The following is a 17,899-nucleotide window of genomic DNA, read 5'->3' as shown; positions in this document are numbered from 1 at the left end:
TGAAACCACAATTTAAAGAGGGGCTATTATGTGTTGGCAAAGGGAGGGGATCAAGTCCTTAATGATGCACAGTTTCCCTGAACTGCTACCAAATGTCATTCCAGTAGGTTTATTGTGTCAAACCCAAATAATCCACCTATAAAGTTAAAGATGATCAGTCTATTAGCCTTGAGTAAAAAGTATTTTTTGGGCCTCAATCTGAGTCATCGCCATGAAAGTGTGAAAAGTTCATAAATATGCCAAATCTTGCTGTGTGGCAGTTCTGAGTATCTGCTTAGAGGCGTAAATGAGAAATTCACAAATTAATGAAATCTAGTTGAAGAGTTTCTTTCCAAAATGCTATATAGTAATTTGTAACAATTTTTGATTAATAAATAATAGAAGTGGTATTTATTATTACATAGCACCAATATTGTATGTATAAAGCCCACTCTCAACAATGTATATTATGAAAAAAAAGAGTCTATAATGTATTTTGGAAGCAAACCCTTCAGTTATTAGTAAATTAGTCTTTTTGGCAACACTTTTGTCCAGTTAAGTCAAGTAAAGTGGTCTTTACTGTCATTCCTCAACATAACTTATATACATTATAATAAAATGTCATTCTTCAGACCACATGGTGCAACACACAGCAACAGTACATTACACAGAACTACACAGCATGCAGATACATGACAGTAGCCACGTTTACATGCAGCCTGATAATCCGTTAATAATCCGACTAATAGCTCAATCGGAATAGAACACGTCCATGTAAACACCTCAATCGGAATAGACTAGTCCGATTGAGGCCATTCGGAATACAATTTCTATCCGATTGAACGAGGTGGGTAAACTTCTAAATAATCCGTTAAATAGAAGAATAATAGCCATGTAAACGCCTGAATCCGATTACATTCCAATCGGAACGTGTAAGTATGTTCTGCGCATGTGCGTCGCGTCATGGCGAAAGTTTATACCGTTCAGCATGGCGGAGCAGAAACGGGTCTGCAGGGGAGACGAAGTTTATGCTCTGAGCTTTAAAAGACGGCGGTGGGACGGACGATCAGCTTCTGAGTCTCAGAACACGACGTCTTCCTCTCGCCGCTTCCTTTATAAGCACATGTGAAGCACGTCTGACATCATTTTAAAGCAATTAAAACACAAGCGCGCCAACTGGAAACTCATATCACGCGGACTGGACCTCACGTGATGTTCGTTGTCATGGTAACGTTTACTCTAAACGCTACTCCACGTATGCGCGTCATTTTGCATCGGATTACTTGTAGTGAGCGTGTAAACGAAGATTTTCCATCAAATCGTTGAATAGAGTGTGCATATAAACACCTCAGTCTGAATCTGTAATCGGATTGTATTCAATCGGATTGGCAAAAATCTTTGCATGTAAACACAGCCAGTGTGAAACGACTACAGAATATACAATAAGTACACCAGACAATCAAAACTAGACAGGACAAACAAAACAGTATGTGCGATTGGGCGTCATATATATGTATATACACACATACATTACATATGAATTGTCATCACGCAGCATGTTAATGATGAAGGAACTGGTGCAAACCTTGTCACTGTAAACTGTACAGAAAGGTTGAGGTCTCATAGCAGATTCATAGAGTTTAAGAATTTAAAGTGCAGCTGTACAGTGATGGTAAAGGGGTGTGTGAACAGTCTATGGAGGATGCTTTAAGGGGTCTAGATTAATCCAGGTATATGTTGTGGGGCATCAGTTCGTTCAATATTCTTACCACCTTTGGGACGAAACTTGCTGTTGAGACTGTTGAGTCTGGAGGTTTTAACATTATAAGGCTATCCCCTGTGGATGCTTTGTAAATGCTTACTTTACTTTGCGTTTAACTAAATATCCATTAAATTCTGCTTACTTTTTCCTAACACAAAACCTAACATTCACTCTCACCCTTAACCTCAACCCAAAACCCATTCCTAGTCCTAAACCTTCACCACAGTTTCACCAGAGAGTTGGGTAATGCTTTGAACATTTGTAGAGCATCTGTAGGGCACTATTCAAATAAACTGGGACCATAAATAAATATTCAAATAAACTGGGACCATAAATAAAATAGGACTTTTTTTGGTAACATTTTTATTTACTGATAGCTTTGGTGCTACTAGCTCATTATAATCTGAAAACTAACCTCCTAGAGAAGTGTGATGAACAGCATTAACTGATCTCAAAATCTTTTATTATGCATTATGTGCGATCAACAAAGTATAAATGAAAATGAGCAAACTGAAAGGACCAATTAAAAACGCAAATATTTTGTACAAACTGTATTCAAGTAAAAATGAATTGAACACATCAAATGACATTAAAAACCAGCTGTACTGAAAATGCAAGCATATATAATCTGCTACTTTCCACAGCACCTGCATGCAGCTTGAAGATTATTTGAGTCATGATAAGCAGCATATCTAGACTGCATTAGTGCACTTTCACTATTTTCTATGACAGGTAGCTACATTTAAAAGAAGTGTCATCACTCTCACTGAATGACACAGTAAAAGTACACAATTTATTGGGTATTTTTACTGTGTCATTCAGTAAATTAAAAAAAGAGAGATAGTGAGAAATGCAAAATACCTTTTCTTAGACATGTTGTCTTGAAAGCAATTCCTGCTCCTCAATATAGACAGGTAGAAAAAACAAAGCGTAAATATTAAAAGGGGTCTGTCAACATTGGTTTTACAACAACCACCTAATGTTTTTATTTCAATTGACTAGATTAAAGCAGAAGCAACAAGAACAAACAAAAGAAGACTAAACCACCAACAATGTTTATGTCATAAACATTTGCAAGCAAATCTACTAAAGAGCAGACAGAGTGGGATGCAATCCTTAGGGATCTTCAGGGATTCATTTGCATATGTTTTGAATTGGAAAAAACTTCTAGTTAAAAGCAGGAAGATGTAACTGTTTGACAGTTACCAACATGCAAGACATTCAAGCCTGCGCAACATGTAAAAAAATAAGCAGGAAAAAGTTGAGGACATTGTTAACCGAATTTACATCAGCTAAATATTTTTAGTTTTATTTCATTTTTATTTATGTACTGCATGTGGGGCATTTTTATGTATTGTGTAGGTTAGATTTTATTTAGCATGTGACACTTTTTTATTTGTGTATTTAGTTGCATATAGTATGTTTTTACTTGTGTAATTACTATATTGTACATTTTTATTTATGTATTTGCAATGTTGTACGCTTCGAACTATGTATTTGCTATGTTGTGTTCTTATTTACATTTCATTTATTTGTTTGTGGTGTGTGTTTATTTATGTATTTAGGTGTATGCGGTACATTTTTTGTGACCACAGCACTCCTCGTGCCTCATTGATGACCACTCTTCAGATGTTAAGAACACAGGGAGTTCTTTATTTGGAGAACTTCACAACATCCAGATTATCAGAGATTAAACCTTAAAAATGAGACACTGGTAAGAGAAAACAAACAGCATTTGCTCTTAGGAGAAGAGGGTTTTAGAGATAGTATCTAAAAGCCGAAACCCCCCAATTCAAACCCACACACACACACACACACACACACACACACACTTCTTCTCTTCAGTGTCCTTCTGAAGTGTTTATTTATCCCAACAGAAGGACACCTGCTTAAGCTGGCTGAGTGTTTATGTTTGCGCTCAGGTCCTGGGATGAGCTCTACCTACAGGAAATCAAGAGAAGCTGTGACATCACCTCTACACACCCTCAGGTTTCAGACTAGTGAGATGATTCACAGCATACAGCAGGTATAGTGTAGCTGCAACTTGAGTTTGAGTTCAATACAAGCAGTGTGCATTTTACAGTGGAGATTCTAGGGGCTACTTTAAAAGCAATGATAAAGTCATGACCTAAAGTCAATTGAACATAAACCAAACAACATACACCCATTGTTATTATTAAATTAGTAATAATAATAGTAATAATAATATTCTGGTCTGCTACCAGGGGTTGTTTGAATTTTAGAACCAATGAACATCAACAAACAAATAATGCCCAGTTAAGCCATCAAGGAAAGGATTCATTCGATCCTCAACCAGCAGTGAACAGATTTTATTAAAACATGTACATAAAAGACTGCTTTATTCTTTTAAAGGTGTTGGTATTCAATGATAAAAGAAACTTGGCTGATCTCAAGAACAGTTAAAGAGAAGAATAGTTAGTCCACCTTGCCCCGAGACCACGACAAGACTAAGTCCAAATGATGTCAAGACCAAGGCAAGACTGAGACCATTAATTTGGGTCAGAGACCGGACTCAAGTACTACTACACAAGTATTCTGAATACTTGTATTCCATTACACCCCAAGCCTGTTATTTAATAATTCTCCCAGCCATATCAGAAAGGCCACGCGTACAGTGGACTCCACCATTTCTCAACACTGTCACTGGATCAGCTCCCTCATTACATAGTTACATGGCTATCTGCTAATGGTGAGTTTAAGATCTGGGCCGATTCTGGCTAAGAGTATCCTGGACAAAACCAAGTACGGCTGCCTTGAACAAATTGATTTCACTGAACATCAGTAAGTTAACAGTAAGTTGCCAGAACAATAATTATATTGTTGTTGAATTAATATTCTGTTGACTTATTATTTCATTGCCACCCCAACATTGTATAGGTCAATGTATAGTGGCACATGGTAAAATTGGCAGCAGATAGTCGTGTGAAATGGTATCGAGATACAGTGTATAAGGTGGACTGTGACTGCATAAGGCATTTGTCTTTCTCTGGTCATCAATTATGATACTGAACTGCATGTATAAAAGAGTTCAACTTGTGGACCCAAGACATTCTTTTATGCATAGGCTCCTATTTTTTGTATTTGTCAACCCATATACAAAACCTCCTCCAACCATGTAGAAATATTCAGGAACAAGTGAGACAAACTTTGTAAGACATTATTAAAGTAACAAGCAACATAAGGCAACCAACACCCATGCCGTACACCCTACAAAGCTATGCTGTTATACACAAATGCACACACATACACACACACCCTTCATGATGCCCGGGGCACTGTGATGGTTAAGCCTAATGAAATGAAATCATACCGTTTAACAACAGCACTTTTCTCAAATGGACATACTGATATGATTGTGACTTGAGTTATTTCTACACATACTGAGCAAATCACAAAACCTGCCACAAACTTTAAGGACACTATAATTAAATTTTTTTTGTTGTTTTTTTTTTGTTTTGTTTTGCCAGTTGCAAAAGCCACACATAATGTAAATTTCTGTCCAACTGTACAATTATCACTCACGCTCCAGTATGAGTGGAGTATAAAAAGAGCAGACTAAGACTATGGGTAGCAGTGAATACAGAAATTCTTGGGATTTAGTGCAATTTAAGGTCATCGATTCATTACAGCATAAAAGTGGGATTAGCTATTGTAAATCACACTACCTCTTGTAATATTTGGTGAAATTCAATATATAGGCCATGTGCGTGCACAGCACATCGTGGGAGGTTTTAATCTAGTCTGAGCATCTTAGTTAGCCAGCTACAAAACCTGAATCGTGATAATATCTACCGTGCCAGCTGGTTAGTTGTTCTAAGAATAATGGCAGAAAACCAACAACAACAAAAACCACCAATTCCATCACCAACTGCAAGTGCCCACTGCCAAAAGCAAGAGAAAGAAAGATGGAAAAACACAAATTGTTCAGAAAAGAATTTAACAAATCTAGAGCAAAAATAGGAGGGAACATTAGTGTAGTTTTCGAATGTTTGAGAGACCTAGTGTAGTTTAAGGGCATGAAGAGTAAAGCCAACCTTGTTCTACATCTGCTAGATAGGCCATTATTTTGTGTAGCATGTGCTGTTCTAAGTGTAGATTAGAAAAACACATGCTATCTTACATCAGTGAGCTTATGGTTTAGAGCTAAGTTTAAAAATGGCAGCTAACAAGCTAACAAAACATTTACAGTGATAATTAAAGCTAAGCAGGTTAGTTAGTTGGCTGGCTAGTACAATTACCATACTTGGCTGAGTATACTTTTTCAGAATTGACGCAGGAAGCCCTCATTGTACCAGCATGCACAGCATTTCATTCTGTTGTAATCATATTGTACTAATATTGCACAATGACAGAAGGATTGAGTTGTGCCAATGCTACAAATTGGATGGTTGCACAAATGCACATGCAAACAGTCTTTCCAAAGACGCTTATAGGATTGAGATCGAGTGAGTAAGCAACGTTCAGATACACTGTAACGGTCAGCCATCCTTCAGTGAATTCACACAGTGGCAAACTGTGAGTATTTCAGTAGGACCTTCTGTCATGAATGTCAAAATATGGTCAAAAAAGGGAAAAATTCTGCTAATCATGCTGCTGATCATGCTAATTTCTGATAGCACCCATATGGGATGTTAGTGCTAGTATGTCAGTGTGTTAGCATTAAGCTAACAGCACCACACATGAACATTTTTTTGGCCGTTCTAGATTAAACACAGATATTTAAAGCTTGTAAAAGACATTCCATGTTTGACATGAAGCTTGTAATAGACACATTAACATACATTTTACCTTCCAGCAGTTTTAAAGTGACTCCTTCAGTAAAACGCGCTGTTGTAGAGCTGCAGCTGTTTTCTATTTCTTACATCTGACTGAAACACATTAGTTAGCCTACCACTCATACTGGCAGTCAGTAGTGTATTTAGGACAACCAGAAGGCCTAAAGTGACTTTTTTTTCACAAAATTGGTCCCTCCCATAGGAAAACACTGGTCGATTCCACTGTCATTTCCTAATTATGTTAGTGGTTAAAGGCTTTGAGGCAAATGTGTCTACACAATTTGTCCAGCATCCTATTAGCAATCGCAGAACTGCAGCTATGATATCTAGTGACCTCTAGCAGATAAAGAGATCTTTAGATTAATAGCAAGGCTCTCATTAACATTACAAAATATGGCAGGTTACGATACATGTTGTATGTTGGGCGGTTGTAAGAAAAACAAACATGCCCTTACTATGAATTTCTACGCAGTGGGTACACCCCAGTAGAATGGCTTTTGTGGTTATGGTTTTTCTTTTGGCAGTTAACAGTTCCCCTAGGATGTGCGATTCCTATCTATTTGTTCTGTCTGTTTACTCAATAGGATCCAACTGTTGATCAAGGAAAGTTTCTCTCTCTCTCTCTCTCTCTCTGTCTCAGCCCTCGACAGTCATGCTTAGTTGCTCACTCAGCACCTTAGCCTTGCTATGCTACACCAGGATGTCAGGAAAATAAGATGCAAATGGGGATCTCTTTCAAGGCTTGTCAAGGCTTATCATGACTGCCTTCAGGGGGCATTACCTACTGCCTCAAACTTGATCTTCAGAGCCAAATATCATGATCCATACAACCTAGCGTCACTCCACCAAAAGGCCATTAACCATGCTGCATCCTATTTGCACTATGTAACGGTGCTTCAGTCCCTGCACGCTATTTAACCAGTTATGCCCTCCAGACAAAAGCCAGCGCCTGGAGTCAACACAGAAACACAGGTGAGTCTTGATCAACTCAAAATGTCAATAGAGCAACCGCTCTCCCCGTTGTTGTGTATGCAGAGTGTGTTTTTTCAGGATTCAAGCGAATAGGCTGGCCTCAGAAAGAGCCTAGATGGGATGGACTATGCTGCTTTTTTTGAGAAGCTTTCCTGGGAAGATGTTATCAGCATGCTTACAGTGCAAACACAGCACGACACCCGTATGCTACCCACCCCCTCTTTTCCCCCCTTCCTTTAACCATGAGGTCAGCACTGTGCCGAGGCGTTCTGGGATTTTGAGCGCCTGGCCGCTGGTTTGTTGTGAATTTATACATGGCTGAGAATGACACTGCCTTCAGGAAGGAAAGAGAGAGGGGAGAGGGAGAGAGAGAGAGAGAGAGAGAGAGAGCATATAGTGTGACTAGTAGCCCAGCAGTAAGCCCATAATGGCCTAAATATGTTATGTGGTTGTGTGATGTTCTGTCAGGATATAATGAGACCTACAAGAGGTCTTGCCAACTGTGACTGGCAAATATTGACACTATTAATACACATCATCATCGGTTTAACCCTTGTTTTTTTCTTTTGGCTGTTGAGCAAATCCTGAGTTCTACCTTTCCTGCTGAAACAGCACAGGTCTAAACATGTGTTACGCACAAAGCAATACACTCACAAGTCTAATACATATCAATTTGGACAGATAATTTACTTAGCCTTAAAAATCACGCTCATTGCATGAGTACAGTTTGTGCATTTACTGTTAAATGTGATAGTTTTAATAGTTAAAGTACAGTCATAGGTTTGTGAGAGCATTGTTCGTGTATGTTTTTGATGTTCCTGACAGACCACAAGTAAAGGATATGCACAGACATAAGCCGCACATGCTAGCATAAATATATGTGTATTTGAATGTGCCGTATATTTGAATGTGCGTGAGAGTGCAGAATAGGACCGAATGAGTCAGAAATACATGCTGAAAAAGTGCTACAGGCCAAGATATTTTCATGCAGAAAATGTTAAACTGCAGCAGGGCATATCCAAATCATCCATCCATCCATTCATCTCTCTATCTATCTTCTTATCTATTTATCTATCTATCTATCTATGCTTGATTTTATATACCTGTTAGCAATGAGTGTGGCTGAAACACCTGAACTCAGTAATTAGGAGGGATATCCACATACTTTTGGCCATAAAGTGTAACTAAAATGTGATCAGATCTTCATTTAAAGCATTATAATAAATTAAGAGAACCCAATAAAATAAACAACACTGATAATAATATGGTTTTAATTTTTTTACTGAACAAAGTGATCCAATATTAAATGTCTTTCTTGGCCAAAGTATGTGAACCTCTGTTTTCAGTAGCTGGTGTGACCCCTTTGAGCAGCAATGACTTCAACCAAACGGTTCCTGTAACTGCTGATCAGCACTGCCCATTGACTTCTTGGCCCATTTCTCTTTACAGAACTACTTTAACTCTGTTACGTTGGTGGGCTCTCTTGAATGAACACCACACCTTAGGTTCTGTCTCAACATTTCTATTGGATTAAGGTCTAAACTTTGACTCATTCCCTCATTTCATTTTTACTACATTTCCTTTGCTTTAACAATTCTTTGTAGACTAACTTGTGTTTTAGTGTCATTGTCTTTCTGAAGAGCCCATCTCTGTTGGGCTTCAGTTCATGGATGGATGCTCTTACATTCTCCTCCATCATTTGATGGAGTCACAGCTCCATCAAATGATGCCATGCTGTCCAATAGCAACAAAAAAGCTCCAAACCCTGACACTGCCACCACCATGTTTCACAGTTAGAATGAGGTTCTTATGTTGAAATGCAATGTTCAGTTTTTGCCAAATATAGCATTTCTAGTTTAAGCCATAAAGATCAATTTTGCCTTGTTTGTCCACATAATATTATTTCAATAATCTTCTGGCTCATCCAGGTGATTTTAAAAAAACTTTAAACAGGCACTAATGTTCTTCTTTGGGAGTGGAATCTCCATGCTGTCATTCCATACATACAGTGTTTACCTGATTGTGGACTAATGAACGCTGACATTTGCTAGTTAAAGAGAGGCCTGCAGACCCTTAGATATTACCCTGGGGTTCTTTGTGATCTCCCAGAATATTATATGCCTTACTCTTGGAGTCATTTTTGTTAGTTGGCTGATCTAAGGAAGGGTATCAGGGGTGTTGAATTTCTTCTATTTGTACACTATCTGCCTGACAGTGGATCGTTGAAGTTCACACTCTCCAGGTGTTCTTTTGGAACCTCTTCCAGCCCAAAGAGTATTGGCAGAAATTTTTCTGAGGTCCTCAGAAATCTCATTTGAGATATGGTACGCACTGACAAATGTGTCTGGTAACGACCTGATTTTGATGGTGAAGGAGGGGTAGGGTAGGGTCAGAGTCACAACTCATTGTTATCCAACTGATTGACCCTCCAGACCCTAATTATCTCCTAAACCAAACTGATCATTCTAGAGGTCCACATACTTCTGCCAACAAAGATCTTTGATCTATCTACCCTACTTTTTTCTCTAACTCTCTCTCATCTCTCTCCCTTTTTCTCCCTCTTGTTCCCCCTCCCCCCTTCTCTCTCCCTCCCCCTCTCTCTTCCTCCTTTTACCAACACATCACATGATCCACAAAGAGCATTTCTCTGTCTTCAATGACCTGATTATTTAAAAGATAAAACAAAATCTATTGATGACATAAGTACATTTTAAATTATCAGCATGTAATCCTCTGAAATTAGTGTGATAAGGCAAAAGAAATATGCCGTTCTCAGAGGTCAGAGGACCTCACCAAGAAAATGTATTCGTGAATTTCTGAATGTGACACACTGCTGCTTGATGTCAGTTTGAGAGCTGATTCTGCTTTACAAGAAGTTTGTGGAATGCTGAGGAACAGAGCACACAGCATTCCTCTCAGTTTCCTTAAAACGAGCTTCTCTACATGCACCTGAAACAAGACGTGTGTGGAAAATTCAAGTCATTTAAAATAAATTTACCTCCAAAATATGGGATTATTTGTTAATCTTTACATAATAACATGCATAACATTTCATATTTCTTATAAACCTCATGACTACCTAAGGTTATACTGTATGTAAATATTCAATATTTGTAAATTCACAGAGCACTTTATGCCTCTTGTAGGTATTTTGTAAATACAGTCAATTTAATAGTTACTCTAATATACTCTTTCAGATATATGAGGTTCTTATGGCAGCAACGATCAATAGTACTGTAAAGTTTCCCTTCATTTATTTGCTTTCCAGTCAAAACTATCATCAAGTACAATTCATTCATTTTTCAGCATCAGGAAAAAAATCTGATATTTGAAAGACATTTACTCAGAAGCCTCAATTCTCAAATGTATATGTTTTTCAATATTTAGTGTGTCCACCCTTCGTTTTTATTATAGCTTCCTTTTTTACAACTTGCAGGGAGATTTTTCCACACCTCCAAAGTCTTAGGAGTCACATTTTCTGCTTCTCACAATCCAAATAATCCCAAACACATTCAGTGAGAACACCAGCAGGTTCTATGATTTTCAAACGCTCTTTTTTGTCTATTTCTTTTTCTCAGTAACAGCTTCTTGACAGCTACACATCCTTTCAGACTCGTAGCATTCAGTTGTCTTCTCACAGTTGAAGGATGGACAGAAACACCTGTGGGTTTTTTCAGATCTGAAGCAAAAGTGCAGCTTGATTTTCTATTTCCCAACGACAAACACTTTAAGTACTGTTTAACTGGCAGCTTTGGTGGTCTTTAAGAGTATTATTCACTCTTTATTACATTTTTTAACCTCAGTTTTTGAAACTCTTGTGTGTTTTACTCCTTTGACTTTGCCCTTCCTTATGCAAGTGGATTATCTTACATCTAATCTCCTCAGTAACACATCCCAAAGATGAACGGCTTGTAAGTAATGTCTGTTTTGAATGGAAATGAAAGAAATGATAGCTGGTCTTTGACTTTTGCACAGTTCTGTATGTGTCTGATTGGTGCAGCAGTGGTATCGCTTTGTATCATCCTTTGCACTTCCTGTGCACACGAGTGTCATTGTGAAGATAAGTATGAATGTGAATTGTTTTCCAAGGTGTCTGACTTCTTGTGAAACGTCTGTGAGGCCATGTTCCGCACACACCCACACATGCATGTGTGTACACATATGAACCCACATGTGCGCACGCACACACACCCACACACACTCCGAGCAGGTTTAAAGTTCCCTCTGACCACAAAACAGGTTCAAGTGGTAACCGTTTCGCTTTCTGAAAACACATACTTATACACAGTATACAATCCCTGCACTCCATCACGTTCAGCAAGCGACACATGACGCTGAAAGACTGGCGACATGATCCGAATATGGAGGGAAAGGTGCAAAAACAAGTCATCGCACGCTCAGGACACACCCTATCACTCCACTCAGAAGACGTCAACACCTGAACTGTCACAAAGTGTAACCCAGCAGAATCCCATCCAGGCTGAATGGAAGGACTGTGTGGGACATTCCTCCAGTGAAGGGCTGAGATTGTGGTCTGCAGAACAAGCCGCAGTGCAGAGAACGTGTTCCTCTGCCCAGCCCGGTTAAGCCTCTTTTACAGCCCAATCCAGTTCTGAGCCACCGCTGATTTATAAAGCACACACTCGCTCTGTTCATTGAGGGAAGATAACGCACTGGGTGACCATACTGGTTTGAAGAGTTGATGAATCCCTAACACATTCTGACTTTGGATAGAGGCCCTCTCGCCGAGTCCCTAAAGGTAGCTACTGATGGATGGAGCATATTGACTTATTTTGCTCATTGTATTCCACCATATTGTACTTCTGATTGTACTGTGCTTGCTCTCATTTATGCTGTTAAAAATTTTTTGTAAAAGTAAGTAAAACTGGTTGCCTTAAAATTTTGAGTTTACTGAACTTTTTAAAAATTACTGATATTTTCTTCTATTATTAACTGCACAAAATAAATAGAAAATGTTGGCACTTTTTGTAAAAGTATCCCTCAAATTAGCAGAATATATGTTTTCTTATACACACACACACGTTATCAAAGCCGCTTATCTTCCTGGTTCGGTGCTGTAGCCTATCCCAGTGGGCATTGGGTGTGTTATATTATAATAAGAAGAAATTCACATTGCTGCAGTCCAAAAAAACTTTACTGGACAGAGCAAAAACATTCTTTACTTTAATAGAAGTTAATATAAACATGTTTCATTTCAAGTAATTTTGGAGCATTTCTGTTGGGACACCCATCAACAAATTTTCCCACAATTTAAAGGTCAGTTGCTGTGCTTGAAAGATAAAAATTAGAGGTGCTTTGATACAGATACTGATACCGCGCTCATTTACTCGACTCGACTTCGATACTGATACCAACGTCCGATACCAGCTGATACCGTGTGACGTAAGCCAAGTGTCCACAGCCGCACTAATGAACAAACGACTCAAGCTGGCAGTGAACGAGGGCCTGTTCACACAGAGAAGTGTTACTGACTCCGTGGCGGCTGGACACATAGGCATCGTCACTTTTAACCTTTTTCCATGGTAGATTCCCGCCAGGAATTCACTGTGCCATTTTAGCCCATTTTTACACACACACAAACACAATCACTACTGTTTCCCCAGTATGGGCGGACACACGTGGGCTAGCAAAATGGAGGCAAAAAAGTCAACATTTGTGGAGCTAAAGTCAGTATATGCCGACTTCACTCTGTTTAACTGAACAGAGCCGCAAGGTATGAACATTAATACGTTGACATTTTAAACTGTCTTTGTAAAATAGGCTGTAGAGAGACCATATTGTCCTACCAAGTATCACCACTAGGTGTAGTTTTGGTGCACAGTATGGTTAGCCAAGCTGCTGAAGCTCAGTTTCTCAGCGTGTCTTCTCGGTACTCGGTGCACATTGTGTTTTTTTTTTTTTTAATGAAAGAAAAAGCTTTATTGGAAATTGTTCATAGACAGAGCTGTCTGATTTCTAAAATCACACAGTGTATGTCTGGACATTCAACTACAGTTCCTCAGATGCATGAGCCTCAGATGTGATTTCTGCTGTCACTGTGCTAATTGTTGTTAAAATAGACATGAGGAGCTTTAAAACTATGAAACGTACTTTACAGCTGTACAGAAATGCTTTTCTGATGTGGAACAGAACTCTCCTCAACTGCAGTGCTACTCAATCCAAGGTAACTGATGTAGCATATCTAGCTAATGCCCATCATTTAAAATTAGCTAGATTGTAATAAATTATATGTTAAGGTATAATGCACTCTGTTACACTAACAACTACTTATTTCTTAGTAGGTTACTCAGTATGATATCAGAATTGTGCTGAACTGAAAAAAACATGGGATTGGCTGAACTTGAATTCCGTACCAAGTGTATTTGGAAAGTGTGTGACACTGTAAAATCTGTTTAAGCCCTTAACAAGCCATGGGCCCTCCAGCGGCCCCAAAGTTATATCGCACACTTCTTTAACCTAAGAATAGCTTGATCAGTTTTCATTAAAGCCCCTGTAGCTGCTGAATAATAAGCTTTAGTACACTGTTAGATTTTTCATTCATCAAGGTACAAACAATGTAAAGGTACCTTCAAAGCTACAACAGTGGTTTTAACAGTGGTCCAACTGTGTACTGTAAATAAGCTTTTCCCAGGTGAAAAGTATGTATTTGTACCTTTTCATAACCTAATATCTTAAAACAGAACAATAAAATAAAAAGTCTGGAGACAAGACAGGCTGTGTGGACTCAGTACAACTTAGAAAATTTAGTTTCAATGGATTATGGTACAATTATAATTATAATTCCCTGACTAAAGGTACTGAGACGTACCCTTGAGAGTACCACCCCAGTGGCAAGAGGGGACCTGCCCCAGTGACAGTTCAGTACCTTTATTTCTGAGAGTGTATGCAATTAACCAGAGATTTCAATGGGTTAAACTTTATTTACTTATTAAACATTTTAAGCAAAACCCTTTTAGGGTGTATTATGTTGTTGTCACTTGTGTTCACTATATACATTTTATTTTATTTTTTATTTCACTTTATTACTTTATTTCAACTTAATCTATTCTACATTGTAAAAAATAAAATGGGGGAAAAGATTTAGATTTAAAAGCATTTTAATGTTTGAACTCTAAAACTGTTTAGAGCTAAATAGCTTGAAGTCTTTTTAAGGTATAAGAAAAGTACTTTACAAATAAATTGAAAAATGAAATAAAAAAATGAAAATGAAAAATAATATACTTAAATATAATTGTTCATTATGCTTTATGCACAGTCATATTCAAAAGTTTGAACACTGAAAGTAAGGGAACACATACTCTACAGAGAACAAACTTAAATATGGCTTTTTTCTGCAAATATTAGTGTGCAATTTAGTTAAAACATTTGGAAGAAAATAAAGCATAAAATAAAAAAAAGTGCCATAAATTTCGCACAGGTCACATTTGATATATATCAAATGTGACCTGTGCAATATTTTTTTTTCAACATGTTAAGTGCATGTTCTCTGTAGAGGATGTGTTAACTTATTTTCGCTTGAACTTACAACTGTAAATGTGTCAATAGTTTCATTTAGTGTAGTTGTGGAATGATGCTACACATTTCCACTACACACCATCATTACTCACACTCTTCTACGTATCACTGTTTCCTCGAGTCTGGAATTTTCTTCTGAGAATGACTTTTCTTACGGATGCCCAAAAAAGCAGCCACCAGCTTAAAAGCTTCCTGATGTGACCTTGAACCAGGGGAAGAGTTTTGCTGGTGGTAAATGCTGAGCTGGATTTCTAGACATTGTCACAATATCATACCAGCTTGATGAAGCTCATTTGTGTTCAGCTGAATTGCTGGACCCCAGATAAAAAGATGGAAACAACAGCGGTTACAGGCCCATGCAAATCTCACCTGGAGCAGTTAGATCCTTATTTGAATTGAAATTATATACCAGGGGAAAAAAGGGGATTCAAACAGTCCTCATTATCCAGACATAATAAAATAATCTACCCAAATAATCAAATGAAAATATGTACTGTCACGCTTTCATGCATGTTTTCTGAAGCTCATCACAAATAAAGATTCCTAAATGGTTCTTGACCTGGACTTATGGTTCCATTATGTGGAGGTTCTTCACTCATTTAAGAAAGTGTTTCTTTAAAGAACTGTTCATTGAAAGGTCACCAATAGTGGTTCTCCTATGAGAGATATAACAATATATCGTATTGTGTTGTATTGAACTGCATTACAGCATTGAATATTGTATCCTATTGTATTCTTTCCTTTTTCATAAATAATGCTACTTCTTTCAGTTTTAACAAAAAAATCTTACATCGTGCAGCTTTAAGGAAGAAAAATGCATTCTGATTCCCGTTTCACGTTAACTTTAACATATTAAGGTAATTTTAGCCCGTCTTTCTTTTTGTTGTATCGAATTGAATACCCCTAGTATTCCTTTTTAACAACATTGTGGCATTTTCTGCATATTTTATTACACAAGTTCCATTTATTTGCTGAGATCCATTTGATTTCCTTGTTTTCTGAATATGGTACACTTAGCAAATAAACAGTAAGTGTGCATTAAAAAGTACAATAAAATCTGTAGAGAATGTGCACTTATTTTCACTTAAATAAAATAAACTAATACGACTGTATGCAAATACATTGTTTTGTGACATCACAAATAGCTAAACCCCTTTAAATCCCAGGCTGAATACATACATTCATTATTCAGTAACTACAAGGGGGACTTCAGTGTAGACTGGCTGACCTATTCCTAGGTTATAGAAGTGTGTAATAAAACTTTGGGCCCGCTGGTGGGCCCTGGCCATTTAAGGGGTTAATTTCTATATATTGAGTGCTTGTACTGGGGAGTGAATGGAACATTTTAAAAATTTAACACTGTTTACATACATACTATGTCAAATTCTTTCAAAAAAGTGAGGAAATTATGTCTCTCTATTATATGGGTATTACAATATGGGTATTATAAGAGCATTATAGCAGAAAGGTGCTTCTCATCTAGGCCTATAAGGTTGAAAATCCTTCATGGTGCACATCAAAAGCCATGTTCTTTTAGGAGACCTCAACAGGTTAGTTATGCACCACAAAAATGTAACACTTCCTAAGAAACCTGTGCAAGACATTGAGGGAGGGTACCGCACAATAAGTTTCACACATGCAATCCAACCTCTCCTTTTCTTTTGGTACAATAAAGAGCAATAAGGAGAATCACTCAGGCCACAAAAATTCTTAATCCCCTCTTTCACAGAGAAAGAGAGATGCAGAGAGAACAAGAGACAGCCTGGAGCACCAGCACTGAGACACAGACCAAGCTGACCTGGTAAAAGTAAGACAGATTTATGTGAAGGAGAAAGAAGAAGAAACCTGCTGCCTTTTCTGCAGGTAGCAACATGCAGGCAGCAGTTTCACTTGTACAGCAGCCAAAGTCTTTGCACTGAGCTGATCATCGGCGGTCGCCTTGCAGAGAGAAGGAACAGGCCCTGCACACACACAAACACACACACCTGTCTCACCTTCCAGGCTGTGCGCCACCCCTGTGGGTGTAGCAGAGCAGAAGAAAGAAACTGTCAAAGGAGCTCTGCAAGGAAAACAAGCTCTCATAAAGAGCTCTTATAGAAAGCTGCTAACCACTCATCCATTATACTGAACTCAGACAGGAGGAACCGACTCTTTCACTTACTATTGTCATTTGTGAGGTCAGGTCTCCTCAGCCCACAGTACAGCAGTGGTTATAGGATTCAAATAAAAGCAAAATCCACTTGAGGCTGCGCGTTACAGTGATTATACCACTGTTAAAGGGCCCATATCCTACGTTTTTCATTTATTTTATTTTTCCACATGAGGTCCATATATCAGAATCAAAATCATTTTTTTGCCAAGCACCAGGTGTACAAGGAATTTGTGTTGGTGCAGGTGTCTACATAAAACGAAATCCAATAAAATATATATAGAAAAAGATGTAATATATAAGCATAAGACAGACAGTACACAAACAAACTGCAAGTAAAAGGATGTGCAATGGGAGATAAGTATAGATAATTTGTAGTACTACTGAGGCACATACATATAGTATGTGCAGCTAAAAGAACAGAGAAGCAAACATAAATGTAAATGTAAACATATTTATGAAATATATATTGCAACAAGTTGAGTGCATATGTGCACTGACTACAGTTTAGTGAGAAAGGTTTTTATTCAGATTGATTATAGTATGTGATATACAGAGGTTATGTACATTATCATGTGTGTAATAAAATGCATGTGCAGCAGTTTAAAGCAGAGGGATGTGATTAGGGTCCTTGTTCAGGAGGATGATGGCCTGTGGAAAGAAGCTGTGGTTGGTCTGAGTGTTCAGGGCTCTCACTCTTGGCCT

Source organism: Colossoma macropomum, unplaced genomic scaffold (assembly GCF_904425465.1).
Source record: "Colossoma macropomum unplaced genomic scaffold, Colossoma_macropomum, whole genome shotgun sequence".
NCBI classification, from domain to species: Eukaryota; Metazoa; Chordata; class Actinopteri; order Characiformes; family Serrasalmidae; genus Colossoma; species Colossoma macropomum.
Note: the sequence above shows the minus strand (reverse complement) of the source record.